We start from the raw sequence: 6,554 nt of genomic DNA on the forward strand, positions 1-6,554 counted from the left end.
CTCTGATAGGCCAGGGTGCCATGGCCTCCTTTTCTGAACCATTCATCAAGGACACTTTCCTGGGTCAGGGCGTCTAGACGGACCTTTCAGTGTCAGCTGCTGAGTGTCTTTTTGACCAGGACTCATTCAGCTTCCCCTTGTCCGTGGGCGCGGAGGTGCCTTCAGTGGTTTTCATCAGCAGTCCTGCCGTGACCGTCCTGGTCCTCATATGGTTATGGGGTCAGGCAATTATCTGTCACATCGATTCTGAGACAGGGGCAGCTGAGCCAGAGAGGACATAGACTTAACAAGGAAATAGGTGCTCAGAAAAGGCCGTGTTGGGCTTCCCTGGTGGCTCAGTGGTTAAGAATCCGCCTGCCAATGCAAAGGACACGGGTTCGAGCCCTGGTCCGGGAAGATCCCACATGCCGCGGAGCAACTAAGCCCGTGCACCACAGCTACCGAGCCCGCGCGCCTAGAGCCCGTGAGCCACAACTACTGAGCCCATGTGCCACAACTACTGAAGCCCGTGCGCCTAGAACCCGTGCTCCGCAACAAGAGAAGCCACCGCAATAAAAAACCTGCGCCCCGCAGCGAAGAGTAGCCCCCGCTCGCCTCAGCTAGAGAAAGCCCGCGCAGCAACGAAGACCCAACGCGGCCAAAAATAAATTAAAAAAAAAGGCCGTGTCAAGTTGCAGTCACACCAGCTCCGTCCACATCACTCCCAGAGGGTGTTATTCAGCCTTAGGACTTTTTGCCAGTCTGGCCAGTAGAATCTTACTCTGAGGGCTACTTAAGAAGTGATTAATGAGGTTAGATGTCCCAGGTGTTTGTCAGCCACTTGCGTTTCTTCTGTGATTGTCCAATGGCATCCTTAGCCCATCCTTCTATTGTGGCGTTTGTCTTTCCTTATGATTTGCAAGACCCCTTTGTGTGTTAAGGAAACATTCTTTCCCATGGTGTATGTTTTGCAAATATTTCCTTGCGTCTTTGTTTTTGGTGTGTCACCGTACATATGCATGTTCTCGAGTTTCATGTGGTCAAATCTAATTGTTCTTTTATGGTTTCTGGGTTTCAGGTCTTAGGAGAACGTCCTCCACCCTTATCTGAGGAAAACAGTTTCTGTATTTTCTTCTAACATTGTCACAGATTTGGCCACCACATTCAGCTATCCAGTCCACCTGGAGTTCATTATGTGGCAGAAGGCAGGGACCTCTTCCAAACACGTGGCCAGTTTTACCAATGCCATTTGTTAAACAACCCGTCTTTCCCTGGTGACTTAAGCACCACCTTGATAACAGGAGGCATTTCTACATGTGTGTGTGTTTCAGGCCTGCTACCCTTGGGGACACCCTCCCTGCTTTGGGTCTCACCCAGCTGCTTGACTCCAGCCAAGTTTCAGCAGTTGATGAGGTGAGAGCCCGTCTTGCTCTTCTTTCAATTTTTTTAAAAAATTATTTATTTATTTATTTTTGGCTGCGTCGGGTCTTTGTTGCTGCGTGCGGGCTTTCTCTAGCTGCGGTGAGCGGGGGCTACTCTTTGCTGCGGTGCGCAGGCTTCTCATTGCAGTGGCGTCTCTTCTTGTCAAGCACGGGCTCTAGGCACACGGGCTTAAGTAGTTGCAGCACACAGGCTCAGTAGTTGTGGCGCACGGGCTTAGTTGCTCTGCGGTATGTGGGATCCTCCGGGACCAGGGATCGAACCCATGTCCCCTGCAATGGCAGGTGGATTCTCAACCACTGCACCACCAGGGAAGCCCTGCTTTTCTTTTTAAAAGACTCTTGCCACTTCTCACAGCTTTTTGTTACCTATGAATTTTAGAACCCACTTGTCTAGTTCCAGAACAACACTCTCAGGGTTTTGACTGGACTTTCACTCATTTGGGGACGAAGTTGGGGAAGGAAGAGGTCTTCCCTGTTGGAAGTTCCCACTCAGAACCTCCATGGATCTCACCATTTGCTTGGTCCCTCCATCCAAGTTCATCATTTTCTTCGTGTGGCTCTTGTATCTTCCTTGCTATATTTATTGCTAAGTAATCTATAGTTTCTGTGGTGTCGTAAGTGGGATTTGATCCCCTCCCCTTTTCATTCACGGTCACTTTTGGTGTGGTGAGCTGACATTTTCTTTGTGACGTTCGTTCCAGAAGTACCTGTCCCCACTAGGCCCCCATTTCAGTAGGATGACGAGGGAAGGGGTTGAGGGGTCCATAGGGGCTGTCAGATGGTTGGCCTCCATGTTTCCAAAATCCTCAACCCCTTGTGCCACGGGCTTCTCTGAGACAGATGTCAAGATGGAGCGAGTCTAAGGAGAAGCTCTTCAAAACACTTCCAGATGCGGTGTTGGAGGAAACTCCTGAAGGTGAAGAAGTGGTGCCCCTGGGCGGAGGGGCTCAGAAGGAGCAGAGGGTGGGGTGGGTCCCAGAGAGAAGCTCCTGAAGGGTGATGCCTCAGAGCGGGATGGGCGAGAGCGGCTGCAGGTGGGCCACAGACAGCCCTACGCCTGCCAGTTGGGCGAGTGCTGGGACTGAAGCCTGGAGACAAGGTGGGGGGGATTTGTGCAGCCGTGTGCCTTGGTGGCTACGTGAGGACCAGATGGGCTGAGGGGTATTGTAGCAGATGCATCCGCCACTCCTGACTGGACACAGCCCTGGGAAAGAAGACGTGGCCAAGACAGTTGGGTCTCCACCACCTGGTAGAATGGATCTCAAGAGAGAAATTGTTACAGAAAGATTAAAGTTATGCCCCTTGTTTGCCTGAGATTGGGGCTGTGTTCACACACTTGAGTGTATCAGCAAGAGCCCACCTGAGTCCGAAGGGCCTCAGAAGGGACTCTGTTGGGAGGATGCGGGGAGCTGCTCCTGGCGGCAGAGCTGGTGGGCTGGGCATTGCCCCTCGCCCCCATGGCGCTCTCTGGGGCTGTCGCCAGGATGCATCTCCCTGGCAGAACCAAAGTCATACAGCGACACCCTAGAGGCCTGGAGGCTGTAGAGTGAGGTTTCTGAATCCCAGAAAAGTGGGGTTCACAACGCAGGGACAATCCACTTGGTGCAGAGGGTGCTGGGATGATTTGGGGTAGCCACGTACAGCACTGCAGCTAGAGCAGGGAAGGCTCCTCATTTTCCAATGCGTATGTCCCTAAATTCTATTACCATCAGAATCCCTTAAATTTTCAAGGCGTACTATCAGATAATCTGCAATGAAGATCATTTTGACTGTGCTTTCCCCATATTTTTATTGCTTATTTCATTTTGGTTTCTATTGCTTTAGCTGGGACCTGCAAAGCACGGTTGAATAATGGCAGTGATCCAGGGCCTCTGTGTTAATGGAAGGTCTTTCCTGTTGTACCTTGAATTGATGTTTGCTTTTGAATTTGAAAATCAGTCTTTATTCAGCTCAGATTCTTTTATTTATTTGTATTTCAATTCGATTTTTTTTATTAGGAATGGCTGATGAATTTAAAAGAAATACCCTTCACCACCTGTTGACGGAGCCACGTTCCCTCATTTAATTAGTAGTTAATGCAGTGGGTTCTCTCGTTCCATGCCCTGATGGTGCTTGTGACGCGAACAAACCCCAGTCGGTCACGGCGTAGTGTTCTTTCAAACCATTGCCAGATTGCAATCGCCAACATTTGCATCGTGTGACAGTTGCGTCAGATTCAGGGTTGACATTTGTCACTGGTTTGCCTTTGAACCTCTTTGTCGGAGGTAAGCTCAGGATTTCGGCAGCCTCACAGAACACACAGGCCATTTCCCACCACCCACGCTCTGCAACAGTCTGCTACTGGGGGTCTGTGGGGTTCATCTTCTCCAGCGCCCCCTCGCTGGAGCTGGGGGGCCTCTGGCGCTGGCCCAGGGGAGTTGCAGGATGGCCGGTGCTCTGAGCCCCTCCCTCACTCCCTGCCTGCTGGGCCTGTCCCTCTCAGAGCATCTGTCCATCTCCTCCCCACTTGCACCTGATAGCGGTCTTATTATGCCCGCTCGACACCTAGGAAGCAGACTTGGAAGAGGTAAGATGCTGACGTACCAAAACCTTCACTGGATCCACAGGAAATGCCTGGATTCAGGTGTCTCTTCTGGCACCTACTTGCCGTGTGATTTTGGCCAAGTTCTGCTTCCCCTCTGAGCCTGTCTCTGTGTCTGTGAGGTGGGGACACACCCAGCTCACAGGGGGTTTGCACACGGAGGAGGGGCTGAGCCTAGAAGCCAGGCCTCTGGCCCCTTTTGTTCCAGCTGGCAGAATGCTAGTGGTGGAAGTGTGGGGACGGGGAGGATGAGCAGGCCCCTCGGTTCCCTCCTTAGGGCTTGAGACTTCCCCGACCCCTCCCCTGTTCCGTCCAAGCCCCTTGCAGACTTCAGGGCTCCTAGGCAAGGCCCTCCTGGTACACCTTCCCTGACGGCATCTGCCCCACCCTCCCTCCTGGCCTGTTCTCCCAGTCCCCTGAGGATGCCCCTGATCCGGTTTCAACCTCATCTCTCTCCCACCCCTCCTGCCCCCTGCCTGTGTCTCCTCCTCCTTCCTCGGGTCCCAGGGCACAGCTGGCAGTGCAGCCCTGCACACGGCACGTGTTGGTAACTGTTGGTGAATAGCGATGAGCTGGACAGAATCCCCGGCTCCCCCTGCTTCTTCATGCTCTACAGCAGACACTTTTATGTGTGATGTTTCCAGGTACCTCTTACCTTCACCCCACAGTGCAAAGGTCCAAAGGTCCTTGCGTTTTAGGTAGCTGGTGGGAGGAGAGTGGTAACTCCCCTCCCCACCTCCCTCCAGGCAGGTAAGGAAGCGAAGTAGGTGCAGGAAACCCCTCTCCAACCTGTGAGCTTCCCAGGCCGTGGCTCTGGGCACCAGTTCTGAAACCCCAGCAGAATTCCTTCAGGTGAGGGTTCCAATGCGGACGCCCAGGCCCTGTGCACAGAAATCCCTATTCCAAGTGCCCCAGGCATGTGCCCCACCCGCACCGCCACGATCAGCTAAGACAGGAGCTGAGCGCTTCATGTGCTTGTCTATTCCTTGCACTCCTTTTGGGAGCCAGGTGCTAGGCTCTAGGCCTTGGGGATAGAGCCGGAAGCAAGATAAGTGAGATGGCCCGGGCCTGCCTCTGCGGAGGGTGTCAGGGGCGTCGGAGAGCGAGGCCCCAGCGCTTCCTTACCCTTCCTGGAGGGGCAGCATGGGGCCCCAGTCCCGGGATTAGGTGAGGGGCTCCTCCATAGCTAATACATTCACGTCAGTAACACAGGTGAGAAATGTGCCCCTCCCCCGCCTGTCTGCCCAGCGCTCCTCTGGGTCCATTCAAGGTGTCTTTATGCAAATACAGGGTCCTCTTCTCCTTGTGTTTTCACGCCTCTGATATGTCACCCCGAGGAGCCGTGCAGGTGTCTCCGGGGGAGAGGGAGCCCCACGTTCCTTCTCACAATGCACTGCGTCCCGGACAGACCCCAGCTCCATGCTGTGCCCTCGGCCTCCACTCACGCCCATGGAGGCTGCCCTTCGTGTGCTCCTGTCCCAATGCCATGATGTGTCACCAGCAAGTATCTCTGGGGAACCAACCCCAGGGTTGGCCTTGCTGGGCCTTTGTCACTGACGGGTGTGGCCATCCTTCCTGCCTGAGGGATGGTACCAGCCCCACTCCCACCAGCTGGATCTGTAGTCGAGGGCAGAGTTCATACTTCCAGAGGGTCCTTCACTCATCCATTCTCTCTGCTGGTGGTTTGCGCATTTGTCCCCAAGACATAAAAAGAGAACGAGTCACAGTGAAGGGATCCGAGCGAGGAGAGGGAACCCCAGAGCTGGAGCCAGATCTTTCTCGATTCACCACCAGCCGAGGCCACCTTTGAGAGCTGGTAATTCTGCTGAGTGAATGAGTAAAATAAAAAATGAGTGAATGAGGGATGAAGAGTGACCGTCGGATAAGTCAAGAATTGTGAACTGATGAGAAGAGGGCGTCTTGAATGTGGAGCGGCCGTGTGTGGCAGAGCGAGTCTCCCCTGGGGCTGCAGCCCCCAGGGTCAGCCTCCCTACCAGTCCCGCTGCCCTGATGTCCCTGGGCTGAGAGGAAAACATGGGGGTCCCTGCTCCATCCCTCCAGAGCACAGGGGTCTCATCCCCTAACTTGGGAACCTGGGCTAGCATATGGCTCCAGCTAGGCAACAAGACAGACAGACTTCAAGATGGACAGAAAGGCAGGCATTTGCCTTCCTGAGTTGATCCAGGGGAGGCCTCAAAGGGCAGGGCTGGTCCATCCGAGGGAACACAGCTGGGAAGAAGACTTCAAGACTAGCTAATCAGAAATCAAGTGGTTCTTTGTGACTGTCCCCCAGTGTTCCCTGCAGTGATCACCATGGTTACCATGCCTCCAAATCCCCCGAGTCCTTTTGCAGAGCCCTCCTGCTGAAGCCAAGCGTTCCATTTCTACTTTGCGGAGGTTTGCCAGGGCCAAGGAGAGCCCTCAGACCTGCAGAGACGCGCAGGAACCTCAGGGAGCCTGCACACAGGGGAGAGGTCCAGCTTCCGCAGTTACCAGAGAGATGCGGATCTCAGACGCAGCGTTGTAGCCCTCAGATTAGCAGACGTTCAGTC

This window comes from Stenella coeruleoalba (genome assembly GCF_951394435.1).
Source record: "Stenella coeruleoalba genome assembly, chromosome: 17".
NCBI classification, from domain to species: domain Eukaryota; kingdom Metazoa; phylum Chordata; class Mammalia; order Artiodactyla; family Delphinidae; genus Stenella; species Stenella coeruleoalba.